We start from the raw sequence: 17,885 nt of genomic DNA on the forward strand, positions 1-17,885 counted from the left end.
TATCTTCTCACTCCATATCCCACATTAATGCAATCACTCAAAAAATTTTCACCAGAAAGCATTCGCGCTATTGCTCGAAACCCAAATATAGACTTACAATCAATAGGAATCTATTCAAAATCAGATATTCAACATCACATTAGAACACAACAATTCCAAGAATTATTAACACAAATGGACACTATACAAAGACAATCAATAGACCAAAATTTACGCAAACTTGCAGAAACCGCAGGATTTGCCGATATCTACACGCAAGACTATAGCGGATATTTTAAAGACATTAAAGATTATATATATCTAAACGGTGAAAAATACCGTCCCCAAGATATATCACCAATTAACATTTTTAGCTTTGTTACACTCAAAAATGAGATCCTCGATTTTCTAGGATGGCCCTACTACATCTTAGAAAAATTGACTATTTTATACGCAATGTTTAACTTTATTGGATTTCTTTTCTCACTTTTAAAAGGAATCTACAACACATGTGCTATACACACAAGTAAACAGACAAGCAAGCGTAGCACGCATACTCTTTGCAGGATTTTTTGGAATCTTTTCTACATCTATAAACAAAATTCTTTTAGACGCACAAATAAAAGAATATAACACAAAAATAGCAACACGACAAAATACATACGACGAAGAACATAACAATGTAGACATAACGCCAACGGCACCACAATTACCACCCCTACCAAATAACCATCCACTATCCCTAGTCCCACGAAATTTTCGAAATTTAGCCATCACACATAATCCAAATTTTCGACTCACCACATCACAAAGTCCCATCCAACATATAATGACACACCAGTCACAAGATGATAATACTTATGAACAAATTATTGAACAACCCCATACCACCGCTTTTCAGTCTCAAAATAATCATTTTTTTAGCCCACGATGAACCGCCAACTTGGATCACTACACCGATCAAATTCCCACCCAACCAATCTTACCTCTCCAATCCCAATAATACCACTTTTTGCTTTTCCGCCACCTGATTTTCCATCTAGTAATGTAACATCAGGCATGAATTCCGACACTAATTCACACATCTCAGTTTTATATTCCATCTCACAACTCAATAACCCGAATATTGAAACCCCCGATGAATTTGCCGACTCAGAACCATCCCCATCCAATAATTTTCATAATTCTTCTAATTTTTCTCAACCCCCTTTTCAACCCATATTATCCAATAACCCTGACCCAATCACTCCCACACCCTCTTATGCTTCCCAAGTTACCCCAACCTACTCCTCACTTCATTCTGACCAATCATCTCATTCTCCAGACACCCCCCGAATCTCCCCAGAGCTAGATAATTTTATTACCCTTCAACAACAACCCTACCACCTCCATACCCCAACAATAAACCAAATCTCCTCCACAATAAATTCATCCAACCCCCCTACCCCTACACCCTCTTCAAATTATACTGAATCATTAGCACCATCATCCACATCAACTGAATCTTCACTCAACACTAATAGAGCTTACCGCACTTTTAAAAGAAAGTTCCCCAACCATCCTTTCCCAGCAAAACCAGGAACAGCCCGTGAATACATCAACCACCCCAAGCATACTAACACAAAAGAATTTTTAGCCATCACCTTACCCTCATTCCCACAATACACCTTAAACACCCCCCACGACACTAACGAAACACGCAACTTTGTAGATGAATACGTTTTAATGCCCACTCTCTCTTGGACCTCATATTATCATTTTACTAACCCTCTTTGCTTACCTTTATCTAACACTCACATCGATATAGAGCGAAATACGGACATGCTATATCGACTCACTACACCACTAACCGCTAGACAATTTACTTACGTTGGATATAAAAAATCACTAAAAACACACACTGCACCTAGAGCTAACGAATATACACTCGAATACTATGATCACAACATCATCAGAGCTAACCAAGATCAATTCTTAGACGACGATCGCTTCGCTAATCCACAAATTACCGAGAAATTTTTCATCAAGACACCATATATATTTACACTAAACATCTTCGACCGAAAGTTTGATCACATTATTTCAGAAGCACTAACAGACACACAAGCATACGAAAGTTTTAAAGAACGCTTCCAAATATTTTCACTAACCTTTCATTTCCTTGCACCACACGAAAGAGATTTACACTGCTCACACGATATTATGTTGCGCACTAAACAAACCCACACATATAGTTATTATCGTTTGATCCAAAATCACTTTGACCTACACACACCCTCTAGACAACCACACCATCGTTTTCAATTCATTAATTCCAAATACACTTCACCATTTTTCCTAAATTTCACATATTGCATTAAAGATACTAACCTTCATGGTATTCTTCGCAATTATGATCCCATAACCCAAATGTACATCTTCTGTCCCATCACCAAGACCTTCAACGCCGAAGAATCCCGACCCTTCCTTATCCCGCACGAGTTTGTACAACCTATAGAAATCCCAATTTTAGAATTCATCCACAACACTAAATTCAATCACAAGTTATATAATCTAATCCAAAACACACCTTATGAGTTTGCAGTTGGCACTGAAGAAATAACCACTATCAAGGCACTTCAATTGCTTTGGCCACTGCTTCAGACTAAAAATATCATCCGCATCTTAGCTAAACTACTAACAAATTCCGATCTCATCCACGACATCTTCCCCCACGGTTTTTTCCCCGACGACTAACAGGTAAGTATGAATTAAATGAATATTACTAACTAATTAAAATATTAAAAAAACTCACCATACTTTATCCATGTTTTCTTTAGATTTTTAGCCTTCATCCGACAATTACCTACAAAAACCACAAAAGACAAATAAAAATCGCAAATTTCATCAAACAAATTTCAAAAATTCTATTAATCTCTTACACTTATAAATTTATAAATTTAATACCAATGCAGTAAATTCATTTCTAAAATTTTCCCCACAAGCAGTAAATCTAATTATGATGAAAATTTGTAACTTAAAATTCCCCCATAACTAGCAGTAAATTTCCAAATTCTATGCAGTAAATTAATAAAATGCAAATGCAGTACTAACCTTTTGATATTCTCATTCATTCGCACAGAAATTCTATCCACACTCGCACAGCTCGCCCACGAAGAATTGTTTAAAATAATGAATTTCAGTTTCAAGTTTTCACACTCAACAACTCTAACATATAATAACATGTTTCAAACCTTCCTTTAACCCGGTTGGAAAGGAATCATATACTAAACAAAACTAACCAACGCAGCTTACTAAATACCACAAATCATAGAATAACAGCATGACTAAGAAAAGGAAACCAACGGTACCCAAACCGAATTAACCCAGTTTAAAACTGGATAATTTATTCTTTTGAAGACTATTATAAAGTCTAAGAAAGAAATAATAAAACACAAAAAAGTCGAAAGACAAACCCATACCACGAACAATTTGCTTTTTGGAAAAAGGACATAACCAACAAGACATAAGAAAAACCACAACAAACCCAACATAAAACGTTGTCACATAACAGGACCCCTCATAAAAACCGCATGAAATCATACTCCCACTCCTGGCCTAACCCACCAGGAAGGACGTCCTGAGCATGCTCTATAGCCGGCCTAACCCACCGCGCTACATCCACGCTTTGTGACCACACCTCTATTTTTAATAAGAGCTACTCAAGGGTGAGTAACTCTTCAAAATAACCGAACTAAAACAAAAAGCTTTTGTGAAAACAACTAACTGAAATCATAATTAAAAAATATTAAACTAATAAATGTTTTATAAAATGTAAATTACATTATGCAATACATAGATCAGAATACAACACCAAGGACGAACATCTAAAGACAAAACAACCCCACTACACTCGGGAGAGAATGGCCAACCACAATCGATATGCCACTCACAATCACAACTCAAAGGATTTAGAGTACGACTTGACTTCGCAGAAAAGGACTTCATTGAACTAGACCAATGACCACCTCGATGTTCAAGTATACGTACAGATCCGAGTAACCAGGCATCCCCTCCACGCACAATCTCCACGCCATTCCCAAACTAGATCAGACACAAAAGAAGTTCTCCACGCAGAACAGAAAAACCTGACATAGCCAACCATTCTGAAATCAGATTTGAGTTTGTTGCAAAGACTTAGTCGTTGTCACTAGAAGACACAACGTCTTATGTCTCTAACTCCAGCTTCCTGGAACTTCTTTAACAAAGAGGAAACGGAAAAAAAAATGTTCGCCAAAAACCAACGTCCATCATCCATCCTTCGAATCGCAGAAGAACTATTCTAAAAAACTCTGTAAAACCCGGATGGGTGGAACCTGATCTAAACTACATTTTATGATTGGATAAATTAGATATTTTACCAATGTAAAGTATTTAATATTAACCAATCATGATCCATCTAACTAACAACCCACTTATTTGTAAGTGCTGAAGTTACTTGTAATTTCAGCACCAGAGAGATTTGAATTTAACTTAGAAAATAGTTGGACTCTCCCGAGCACTTCAGCAGCCGCAATAAACCAGTATACCCTAGATCTATTGAGCCTAGCAGAGACTAGTTAAACAACCTGAGACTAGATAGTATAAGAGTAAGATTAGGATCGGTATTAGACTAAGAAGTTGCACGAATCTATCCGGCCGAAAATAAGATAGCGTGACGAGCAGACGGTGTACCCTATCCGAAATTACTCTATGAGTTATACACTCCAGTCCTAACTCAATAACAAGTATTAAATTGCAGTGTGTTGCTACGGCTATTTTGTATACTCAGAGCTTGATTTTGCGGTTTTGCTGTGAACTGGTTCAAGATTACTCTTGCTAGAAATTTTACACTTTTAATGTTAGATGAGATTTAAATAGTTTTTTTTTGTACAGAAAAAAAACTGAAAATCAGGTTAGGTTATCTATATAAATCCAGATTAGAAGCTTTTGTTGGGTTATGGAAATTGTGATTGGAAATTTTGCATTTAAAATACTCAATTTTGATTGGCTGGATGGTGGTCAGTCTTAGATCGAAAGCAACATCACACCCCCAAATCTGATCCTTTTTCTTTTAAGTGATCTTTTCCGAGCGAGGGTGGAAAGGTTATTGCAAAACAATTTAAAACGATGTTTCGCAATCAAAATGTTTTGTCCGCCGCTCGAAACAACTGCGAGTCTCTTGGTGAAATAATTTACAGATGGTTTGAAATTTTTTGAGAACGGAGATTCCATTGAATTGTATACACATTCATAGGATATATGGAGATGTTTTCTTTTGGGCTGTTTTTGCCTGCAAAAATCAGGGTAACCTGGATAAAAACAACTGCTGAAGTCGTTTTGGAATCTGAAATCTCCATCTGGTTTCGTGATCAATACACGTGCAAGTATGAATACATGAAATACACTGTTTTGGGACAATGAAAGACTGTATTTGATACTTCATCAATTAAGCCTCTTGTTCGTAAGTCGAAGATGTGTGCATTGGGTGATTAAACACTAGAGATATCTCTTCAACTATCCTTCTCCTAAGCTAGCTAGTAACGAATTATACTTCGTATAAAGAATTTTTTAACGGTTACTCATCTGTGAGTTTTTACACTCAGTAACAAACTTCCTCCTTTTGCAAAAGATGAGAGGTAGCTAAATATAGAAGCCCGTAAAATAAAAATGTTTGTAAAATTTAGTCAACTATCCCAATTTTAATTATCAGAAAATACCCCACACTTCCAGCCAGAAACGTAAAGAGTCCAGGGCAAACTGGAGTTCCTGACAGGAGCCATCCGGAAACTTACCACGAATTCCAAGATATTTTTTTGAAAACCTTTGAAGAAACGGTTTAAAACTCTATAAAATTTATAAGAGCGAATCAGAGGAAAGTTTGAAGCGCCGGATTGATTAACTATGAGATAAAACATCAATCAAAAGTAGGCCTGGACACCTGTTAAAAAATTTTTAAACAAATTTAATAAATAGTATACGTTATATATTTCGAAGCTATGTTCTAATCTTGGGTATAAAGTAGTACCCTTTAACAATCGTATAATAAGATCATACCCTTTAACAATTAATTTTAGAGCTCGAGAAGTTTAAACGTCGATCCGAATCTTGAAGATGAAAACATGGTGCAGGCATTCGACAAAAATATAGAAGTAAAAATGAAGTTAAATGAGAAAAATCATGTAAAAACGCTACAAGATTAATTTTAATCCTCTATGCTTGAACCCGAGTTCGCCAAAAACTTAAATTGCTTATATGATTTTTTTGTACGATATTGCTGATTGCTGAACGCTATTTTTTTTTAGCAAACTTTGATTCGATTTTATCCGAGTTAGTTTCAATACAGTTTTTGGTCTTCCCGGGTCGAAATGCTCACTTTATAATTCGACAATCTCCACCGAAAATCGATATGTTTATCGTTATCGGTACATTTCGCAAATGTGTTCGACCGTGCTCGACCCAAGCAGGATATTTTTTGACGGTGCTTTACTAAAATAAATTGAGCTGGACCGTGCTCGACCCAAGCAAGATATGTTTCGACCGTGTTCAATTAAAAAATTTTGCTCGACTGTGCTCGATCTAAGCAAAATTTGTTTCGACCGTGCTCGTCCAAAAACAAATCGTTCAACCCAAGCAAAAAATATTTTCAACCGTACTCAACTTAAAAAAAGTGCTCGGCCGTGCTCGACCAAAGCAAGATAAATTTATGCTGTCTCAACCACAAATTATGTGCTCGACAATGCTCGACCCAAGCAAGATATTTTTCGATTGTTTCGACCACAAAAACATTCTCGATCGTGCTCAGGGTATGCTTCGACTTTGCTCGAGGCATTTTTCGAACCTGCGCTCGATCTAAAGCCCTTTCTCAATGATAAGAGTTCTAGAAACAATGCAGCATCGAGCAACCGCAATCTAACCAAAGCAACTTAAGCTTTCAAAAACTAAGAGAATTTCCGAGATAATGCGATTCAAAGCATAAACTATAGAGCTCTCCAAGGTGACATTAGTATGGAAGAGGAAAAGGACAAAAACAGAGGAGCCCAGCTCTAGAGTACCCAAAGCTATGACCAAAAAAAAAGATTTATCGCTGAGAGATCGTTCTCTTTAACAATTAATTTTAGAGACTTTCTGTAGTAGCATATGAAAAAACCACAATTTTCACCGTATAGTTTGGAATACATAGCAAGCATCACTGCAGTAAAAAGAATCCATAGACATTTTATTGATTGATAGTTGCTATTATGTTTTGTTAGATACGCAAAGACAAATACACACCAACGCTATACTCTACATACTCTACGGTATAGTACAGTGTTGATGTGAAACTTTCTTCAAGGGATTTCGACTATCTTTTAGACTTATAGTCAATCAAAGTGAGTCAGCAAAAACTCGCTTTTTATAAATTAGCGGAGGTTCTTGATGCGAAATTTTTAACTTTTTGGGCCACCAGTTTGATAACGTTTGACATTTTTTTTTCAAATGCGATCAGAGGAAAGTAGAATTTTTGTATGGAGACAGTACTTCAAAAATGTTCAGATAGTGACTTTTTACCAAAAAATGTATTACTAAAGTGTAAACTGATGGTTTTTACAAAAATGGCTTCATTATTTGTTCGCTGTTTTTTTCTCAAAACTCAATGATCGACATAAACACCGCGCTGAAACCAAGATACCGTCGGTTTCATCAGAGAAGCAAAAACGGCTGAAGATTTTGTCAAGAACATTTGCATTCTTGACAATTCTCATATGACAAAGTTCGCCATATTCTGGAAAACTGATTATAACAAAGTTGTTTTCATTGGAGAACTCTTTTTCCTGAAACCTCTTACCAGCTTTTCAAGAAAAAAAACAGAGCGTGAGAAAAGAAGTCGGCTCCAAAATCGTACGATCCCTCTTATTATCGCTCGAGAAAAAATCTTTTCCCAAAAAGGAAATACAACTTTAGAGACAGTTTTTGTGTTTGCCTATCACTATTACATCTAGAAAGATACAAATGACCCATGTAACAAATTTTCAGCATTTCAATTTATCGCAGAGAGATTGTACCCTTTAACACTTAATTTAAGAGCTCGAGAAGTTTAAATGTCGATCCGATTCTCAAAGATGAAAACATGGTGCAGGCATTCGACGAAAATATCGAAGTAAAAATGAAGTTAAATGAGAAAAATCATGTAAAAACGCTACAAGATTATTTTAATCCTCTATGATTGAACCCGAGTTCGCCGAAAACTTAAATTGCTTATATGATTTTTTTTGTACGATATTGCTGATTGCTGAACGCGATATTTTTTTAAGCAAACTTTGATTTGATTTTGACCGAGTTAGTTTCAATACAGTTTTTGGTCCTTCCCGGGTCAAAGTGCTCACTTTATGTTTCGACATTCTCCACCGAAAATCGATATGTTTATCGTTATCGGTACATTTTGCAAATGTGCTCGACCGTGCTCGACCCAAGCAAGATATGTTTCGACCGTGTTCAATTTAAAAAAATTGCTCGACTGTGCTCGTTCTAAGCAAAATTTGTTTCGACCGTGCTCGTCCGAAAAAAAATTGTTCAACCCAAGCAAAAAATATTTTCAGCCGTACTCAACTTGAAAAATGTGCTCGGCCGTGCTCGACCAAAGCAAGATAAATTTATGCTGTCTCAAACACAAATTATGTGCTCGACCATGATCGACCCAAGCAAGATATTTTTCGATTGTTTTGACCACAAAAACATTCTCGATCGTTCTCGAGGCATCTTTCGAACCTGTGCTCGATCCAAAGCCCTGTCTCGGCTATTCTTTCTCGGTAGAGCACTGAAAAGTGCTCCAATTTGAAATTCAAAACATAAAGTGAGCGCCTCGACCTGGTTGGGTTTCACAGAAGAAAATTCACATAACGAAACGCTAAAATCTGACCCACAGAACAATTCACCAATCAAATGTTACATTTGGGAACTGCTCTTCTTTCAGACTGTAAGTCAAACACTTTCCTTCTTCAGCTTCAACCAAAAGTCAAACACTTTTGTTCTTCTTCCTACTTCAGCTTCAACCAAAAGCTATATGGGCAGTCCTGGACTTTTGGATGCAAATGAAAACAAAAGAGTTAAAACTGTTCTAAACGGTCTTTTGATAATGTTTGTTTTGCCAAAAATCGAGCTTAGACGAGCAACAGCATACTCGTACCCTGTTCTGCTGCCACATCCATGACCAAGTTTTGATCAAAATTTGCAGAAAAAAACAATGAGTTGCTTTTCTTGCTTTAGAAAAAAATAGCTAGAAAGCAGTTTAACTAGCATTAGTTTTGACTTCTCGAAACACGAGAAAAGTAAACCTCTCAGGATAATGAAAAATTTTCTACATATCGTTTGGAATCAAAAAAGATTGTTCTGGTCGTGTGTCTTGTAAACACTGCATGAATTTTGTATAAATTTTCCAGAAAAAGTTCAAATTAGGAAACAAATTTTATCAGCGGTCCTCGAATAGCAGCCAAAAAAAATTTCAAAAATGATTCTATAAACAAAAAATGCAATATCTCGTTTTCTATCTTTCTCTTTGCGGTTTTTGCTTACAAACAGCACTGGGCTGCCGGAATTTAATCAACATTAGAAAACTGCCTGGTTAGTTTTTGTCTTCAGGTTCCGGTTCAAAATGTTTTTAAAACTGTTGCTGATTGTTGATCTCGAATCCTTCTGATGATACTAGAACTGTAGGAATGTCACGTGGGATACTTTCCCACATGTCTGCACTTAAAATTTCAGCGTACTAAACTGGATCTGTTTTCTTGAATCCTTTGATTCTTTAGTCCTCATCTTGCAAGCAGCTGACATTTGTTGTCTAGATACAGTCGCTAAATTCTCTTTTTTTGCAATTTTTTCAGGTGCTTGACCTTTGCAAGGCATTTATAGTGTTACCCAATTAATCTTTTGATACGAATAATAGTTTGTAAAGAATAACTGTCGCCTCGCAGTTATTGTTTCCGCTTCGTACTTTTTGAATAGAATTTTTGGCAACTTTTTGTGCCATGTGTCATTCAAAAGGTATTGTTGTCCTGAGCTCAACTTTTTTCACCTGTGATGTTTTTTCAGAGATATTCCATGCCAATATGACCATTTTGAGACAATTAGCGCGCGATACATTTTGTGCAATTAGCGCGTAAGTAGAGGTTTGTTCCGTAATAGAATTCGATCTGAATTGGATTAGGCATGCTGCGTGGTCTATTAAATGATTTGCTATATGCAAAATATATCACTTTGTTTTAAATGTGGCAGTTTTTTTGTGAAAATTTCATCAATCATTTTATTTTAAATTACTCCATAAAAATTAAAATGCAGTGGGATCATTCAGGACTTCGCTGGTATACGAGCAATTATGTTATATTTAGATACTACTCTGGTTTTTTGTGTCTGTGATAGTTAAGTTAGAGTACAAGCAGTCAATTTTTTTTTCTGGAAAGTTTCAAGGAAAATTATTCTTAAGCCGTGTGACCTCGCTTTTGGTTACACCAAATAAGTCACAAAAACAAAGTTGTGTTTTTGCAGCCAAACTCTCGCTGTGCGTAGAATTCTGTGCCATTCACACAGCTGCTGCATTTGAAACCATCGTTAAGAGTGTCCTCGCAGTTCATGAGTAGATTGAGACAGAGGTCGAAGCCACCATCTTGACAACTCAAAGGCTCTTCTGGATCTATCAAAAAGTATGTAGTAAAGTGACAATGAGACAACTTTCAGAAACACTTATCCAAAAAGGAAAGAAATCAAAAAGTTTTTAATTGAAATCGCTCGCTGCTACGATAAAAATAAATATTTTAATGTTTTTTTTTCTAGTTCATTTTTTCTATTTCATAACGCTCGCAAAGACCCCAGGATACTTTCAAAAACTTTGTCAGCAATTTTTCAAGAGAAATCTGCATAACTCGATAACTTTTTTGCTAGCTTTTGCTAACTCAGCCGAATCAAAAACAAACTTATAAAAAATAAGACACAACTAAAAAGAGAAATGTAAATACCACAAGCAGAAATCTTTGATGTCTTCCATTCATCACAGACTACAGTAGCGGTCGAAGTACTATCAGCGTCGTGCGTACCATCGTAATAACCTGCCCCAGACACGAACACATTCGATCGAGGTGGGTTTTCCGGATCGGCAACATACCACAAGGACCTGAAAGAACATTAAGCTGTTTAAAACAACCTAAACATTGCGATCTTTTTAGTGATTCAGAAGGTCCGATCCTATAAACACTTATCAGCAGTTGAATTACTTTTGGCTAACTAATTCATTTTTGTACAATTTCGTTTTTTAACGTTTAAATGCTGTATTTCTGAATACCTGCAACTCTGGCGAATATATTGATTTCCTTCCTGGTCGAAATAGTCGAATGAAGGAACCCGATTTGTAAATTCAGTCCAATGAAAACGTTCCCATCTCGAGTCAGTTAGGTTTCCATAAACCCAGAAGAGGCCCGTGAAAAGTTTTTGGTTAAATTGTCCGCATTTTATCGTCGCTGCTTGCAATGCCACGATTGAGTTTGGCACTATGTTTGGATACTTCAGCTGCTCTTCAAATTTGAGCCCGATGCATTTTCGACCTCCGAAAGTGGGCTGGGTACAATTCCTGCTGTGACTTCTCTTCTTGATAAATTGTGCATGGACTCCACAAGGTGAGTCGTACACAAAATTCCAATCCGACCAATCCGAACATTGAGAGTCGAAAACAATTTTCACAACAATTTTTTTGTCAAATTTTTCGCCAATGAAAAATTAATCAAAATTTTGAAAAAATCTTAGCAGTGTTTGCAAAAAAAGTTTAGGGACATTGAGAAAACATAAGAACAAGTTTCACATGATTTTTAAAAATTAAAGATGTTAGACATGAGTTTTAAACAGCCAGAAAAATATTGAAAAATTGTTAAAAGTAGTTTGAAAGATTATCCGTGCCCTCATTCAAGTTTAGGCTTAACTAACCGATTGTGACCGCTGATTAAGATCAATTTGTGACAATTTTAATTAATCGTTTTTACCAATATTAGGTTTTTACATGAATTCTAGCAAATCAAAAAAAAAGATAACCGCAAAATTTTCTTAGAGTGTTTCACCTGAACACACGGCTTACCACTAAACAAAAATTTGAAAGAATTTTTCATAAAATCTTAGCCAAATTTATCATCAAATAAAAGCATTATGCTTATATAATATTTTAAAAAAGTGTCCGTCGTGATCGAAGAAAAAGTTTTAAAATCGAAATGGTTTGAAAAACGCTGAGGTTGTTTCGCCTAAATTCCCATAAGCCAAGTTCTTTGAAAAAAGCACAGTTTGAAATTTGGATGCAAGTTAGAAAAACAAATGAGCAAAAAAAAAGATAGAAATTGGAAAAAATAAGATTGAATAGGCAATTTTTCATCACAAAAAAAAGAAAATGGGTGAATAATTTATCAATTATTGTCAATTCAAATAAGAATCGAAATGAGATCGGAGTTTTTTATTATTGATTATTTGTTTTATGAAAAAATTACCATTGACTATTGAATGATTTCAAAGATTTTTTTCTCAACCTTAAAAAAATTACTAAAATTGTAATATAATCGTTTATTAATGCTTCAAACTGTTTGCGGTTAGTTGTATTTCCGTTTTTTTCTTAGAAAATATTTTTGACAGTTTGTGTATAGTATACACTAAATTTAATTTTCATGACTGGTTGACAGAGGCAAAATGATTCATTTTATCATTAATTAATTCAAGGTACTATTACACGAAACTACAAAATAAAAAAAATAGTCATGATTACCTTTTGTTTTTCCCTCCAATCCGCACTTCTCGTAGTGTGCTTCTGAATAAGCTTGAACACTTCCGACATAACATGGCACTCCTAAATCATTACGTACCAGAAGAAGCGTGAAAACAGTAGATGTTTCGTGTACTAGGAAGGTTGCATTTGGCGCAATTCTTGGGTCACTTGTGTACAATAAGCATTTACGGGCTCCGTGTACAGCACTCAAACAATTTTTATTGAACATGCATCTTTTCAGACAATTCAGTTCCGAGGTATCGCCTATTTCTTGGGAAAGGTAATCAGAAGATGGTATAATGTTGAAAATCTTTTGGAACAGGCCGAATCTGTAAACAATGTTAGCTCGTATAAATAAAAACTTCATCCAAACGAAGTATAAACTCATCAAACACACCATTTTACTAATGATCTGTCTTTTTGATCCTCAGCTTATGAGTCAAATCGAAAGTGATTTTTATTGCTTGAGATTTTTTTATAGCAGTGAAATGTAATCAATCGGATTGATATGAAAAAAAAAAAAAAAATTCCTTATTTTTTTCATGCGAAATAAGAATCCTAAGTGAGCCGAGGCTATAAAAGAAATCAACGAAATTTATTATTGATGTTTTTCATTTGGAATAAGAATCGTGAGTAAACTGGTTTATACCAAGAAACAACAAAATTTATTATTGATGTTCTGCAAATGTCAGCAGGACGAAATTTTTTTAAATCACTCAGATAGTTTCCGTTCATTTTAGAATCCTGAGACTTCAGGTGCCGCAATAGGCCAAAATTGCACTACTTCCAAACCATAAAAATTTAGAGAACAAAATTTACGATTGTTTTAAGGAAGTAATTGAAGAAGACGTTCTGTTTGGACAGGCAATCGATTCCAGATTCAAAAGATTCTTGAAAAGTTGGTTTTAATATTCTGGACACAACTGTTGAATTGACCCATCAACCCATTGGCCTATTTTTGGTCGCTAATTTTGAATCGTTTGCGATGGAATATTATACAGGAACACAATTGCTAGTGCTAAAAAAATTTAAATTGACCAAAATTGGGCTTTTTAGTTTGGAGCGGATACGGAATAATGTAAATAATAACTGCCAAACTTCATCAAAAATGCTTAACTTTTTGCATGAGAACTCTCAAAAAGCAATGCGCAAAAAACGCCGAGCATTTTCAAATAGTCTTAACTTAACTTAAAAACGAGCAATGGCAGAAAAGGTTAATTTTACTTCATTCCTTTAGTAAAACTCGTCTTAGTTCCAAATAAAAAACTTTGGTTACAGTTTGAAAACTTACATAATCAACACTGTTTCTAAGACATGAACAAAAATACATAGCGACCCCTTGATTAAAAATGGCGCAGCCGCATTTTTCGGTACCCAGGTATGAAACTCTAGGTTCGGAATCGTGTAAAGCTGGGAATTCGATGTATTTAATGTTTCTACTTCTTCACTTATCGACCAAGTGGTGCTTGATACGCTTTTAATCAGGATGCTATTAGTTTTCATACTTGATATATTAGAAATATCTGAGCCGATTGTCGTTTTGCGCGATATTTCTGATGTCCAAGTTGATGTCGCATTTGAACTATGTGATGTGGCTGCTGATGTTTTATTTATGTTAACCGATGAAGCTGCTGACGTCATATTCGAAGTCTCAGTTGATGTTGCTGATGTCGTATATGAGGACTCCGGTGTCGTGGTTGATGTCGTGCTTGAAGTTTCCGGTGTCATGGCTGAAGCAGTAAATGGAGTCACCAACGAGGAAGCTGTTTTCGTATTTGAGGTCTGCAGTGATGTTGCTGATGTCATTTTTGAAGTCTGTGGTGTCATTGCTGATGAAATTATTGAAATGTTCAACGACGTAGCTGTTGCCGTATTTGAAGCCTCCAGTGTTGTTGCTGATAGCGTAATTGAAGGCTTTGTTGTTGTTGCTAAAGTTGTATCTGGAGTCTCTAACGTCGTATTTGAAGTCTTCGTTAGTGTTGTTGATGTCACGATTGAAGTCTCCTGAGTCATGGCTGTTGTCGTATTTGAAGTCTCCGGTGTCGCTGCTGAAGTAGTTTTTGAAGTTTTTGGTGTCGTTGCTGATGTGGTATTTGGAGTCCCAAACGACGTAGCAGTTGTCGTATTTGAAGTGTCCGGTATCGTGTTTAATGTCGTATTTAAAGTACCCAGTGTTGTTGCTGATGTAGATATTGGAATCTTCAACGACGTAGCTTTTGTCGTATTTGAAGTACCCGCTGATGTTGCTGATGTCATTTCTGAGGTCTTCTTTGTCGAGGCTGATGTCGTATTTGAAGTTTCCGCTGTCGTGGCTGATATCCTTTTTGAAGTCTCCGATGCCGTGGCTGATGTCGTTTTTGAAGTCTCCGGTGTCGTGGCTGATGTCGTTTTTAAAATCTCCAGTGTTGTTACTGATGTCGTATTTGATATTTCCGGTGGCGTGGCTGATGTCCTATTTGAAGTCTCCAGTGTTGTTACTGATGTCGTTTTTGAAATCTCTGGTGTCGTGGCTGATGTTGTTTTTGAAGTCTCCGGTGTCGCGGCTGATGGCCTTTTTGAAGTAGCCAGTGTTGTTGCTGATGTCGAATTTGATGTTTCCGGTGGCGTTGCTGATGTCCTATTTGAAGTCTCCAGTGTTTTTACTGATGTCGTTTTCGAAGTATCTGGTGTCGTGGCTGATGTCGTAGTTGAATACTGCGATGCCACTTCTGATGTCATACTGGAAGTCTCTTTTGTCGCTGTAAATCTAAATGAAGTGGTTGCTGATGTGGTTTTGGAAGTCAGAGGCTTCAATGACGTAGCTGTTGTCGTATTTGAAGTACTCGCTGATGTTGCTGATTTCGTTTCTGAAGTCTTCTGTGCCGTGGCTGATGTCGTATTTAAAGTTTCCGGTGTCGCTGCTGATGTAGTATTTAATGTCTCCGGTGTCGTTGCATAAGTCATACTTGAAGTCTCCGGTGTCTGAGCTGTTGTTGTTATTGAAGTCACTGGTGTCATGGGTGATGTCGTTTTTGAAATCGCCAGTGTTGTTGCTGATGTCATATTTGAAGTTTCCGGTGTCTCTGATGATGCAGGGTATGGAGTCTCCATTGACGTACCTGTTGTCTTATGTGAAGTCTCCGGTGTCGTGGCTGATGTCGCATTTGAAGACTGCGATGTCGGTGCTGATGTCATACTGGAAGTCTTTGTTGTCGTTAAAAACTTCATTGAAATGGTTGCTGATGTTGCGCTGGAAGGCTCTGATATCGGTGCTGCTGTCGTTGCTGAACTCGTTGCTGTAGCTGCTGATGTCGTACGGGAAATCTCTGATGTTGTTTCTGGTATCGCAATGGAAGTAACTGGTGGTGTAGCCGACGTCGTATTTGATGTGAAATGTTCAGGTAATGAATGAGTAGAAGTTGTTGATTCTATAGTGGTTGTCATGAAGTTGATGTCAGCTTTGTATTTCTTTGATTTTCGGTAGCATACCATTTTAGACCAAAAATCGCCGCTGTTTGCGTAACACTCTGCGTTTGCGTAAGAGTAGCTTTCTGGATCTAGGCAAATAACTTTTAAAAAAACAACAACAGGCAAACAGACATAGCCAAAAATAGAGCGCAAAACAAATTTGGTTTATAAGTTGTTGTTCCGACCACTTGAAAAATGGGAAGGAACTTTGTATTTTGGTGTGCTTTGGTAATTTTTCTCTTGTTCTTTTTTTGGTTTTCACGCAAAATCACCACAACAAAAATTATCGGAAATAGTTAAATGATATATCATTTTGAAGCCCTTTCAACTAAGATTCCAAATATTTTTTCTAAAATTTTGAACCAATTTTTCCAGTGTCGAGAAAAAACTCGCTTTAAAATTTTTGATTTTTGTCTAAATTCGAGCGAGTAAAACCAGCGAACACGCTTATTTATGCTTAATTAAGGCCATTCAGATGATCAAAAGTTTCATAAACTCAAAAATTTCTGCAAAAAACTTTTGAGAAAAACCTACACTAAAATTGAAACAAATTCTGCTTGTAGTTTTTTAAAGACTATTTTTTAAAACTTCCAGAGAAACCGGCTATATAATTTATCAAAAAAGGCGTGGATGGCACTTGTTTTCAATTAAAACAAGATTGATCGTTCTGGTCAAAGTATTCTAAGAATGTGCAAAAATTTGAAAACACAGATATTTTTTAAAACGAGTTCTGAATGTCATCCCCCCACATGGCTATGTAAGATGCCAATTGTAATAGTTTACTGCATGTATCGCATAACTATGAGCAAATTACTCACCTCAGCTCAAATGTGGAATCGTTTAGAATGCCGCTTTAAAGACATGACCTTAATTTTATCTTGCACAATAATTGCAAGACTCTCGCAAAATAACAATCGTTATCGCAAATGGTTATTGACAGTCAATAAGTTGATTCGTTTTTAAGAGCAAAATGGATGAAAAACTTAACGGCCTTGGTAGGATTCAACATCATGCTTGTAGACCCCATGATGGCAAACAATTAGAAGCACGAAATTTTCCACATGAAAAAAGCTGGAGTGTTTTTTGTTCCGAATTTCGATACGAAAGCAACGGAATATTTGTGCTCGGTGAGTTTTTATTTCTACAGGCAAATTTCGACTTTTTAACTAGCCATTTTTGACGGAATTTTTCTTTATATCATTCAAAAAATATTTTTGTCTTGAGCTCAATTTTGGAAAGGTATTTTACCTGTGATCATATTTCGTTCAGTTATGGGGGTCTAAAGATTGCAATTTTGGCTAAATTGGGACAATTACGCGCGATATAATTCGCGCTATTAACGCGTAAGCGGAGAGTTAACCCGTCTTAGAAATAGTTCCAAATTGGTCGAAAGAAGCTTGTTTGACGTAAATGATTTGTTACAAGGAGCGGAATCCATCCTTTTGTACTTTATATGGCGTGTGAAAATTTTAGGAAAAAAATAAAATAATTTTCATTTTGTTTTATTACATTTATCTTTTTAATGTTATTACTGCTCCATAAACCTTCAAAAGCAGTCGGAGAAGTCAAGGCTTCACTCTGACACGAGCAGTCTTGATTGAATTTCAATTCAAAATAAATGAAAACAAGAATAGCCGGTTGAATTGCAAGTAGCACAGAAAGTTCGGACCACGGT

At 36.2% G+C, this 17,885-nt stretch overlaps 1 long non-coding RNA gene across 1 annotated transcript; it reads right to left on the minus strand.

The window, feature by feature from the left end:
* Positions 1-10,321: 10,321 nt before the first annotated feature.
* LOC134853313 (uncharacterized) lies at positions 10,322-12,060 on the minus strand. Its single transcript, XR_010164339.1, has 3 exons — positions 11,309-12,060; positions 10,986-11,140; positions 10,322-10,663 (listed from the first exon to the last, which is right to left on the minus strand). It is a non-coding gene; the product is annotated as an uncharacterized LOC134853313 (long non-coding RNA).
* Positions 12,061-17,885: the final 5,825 nt, after the last annotated feature.

This window comes from Symsagittifera roscoffensis, chromosome 8, assembly GCF_963678635.1.
Source record: "Symsagittifera roscoffensis chromosome 8, txSymRosc1.1, whole genome shotgun sequence".
In the NCBI taxonomy this organism is placed as follows: Eukaryota; Metazoa; Xenacoelomorpha; order Acoela; family Convolutidae; genus Symsagittifera; species Symsagittifera roscoffensis.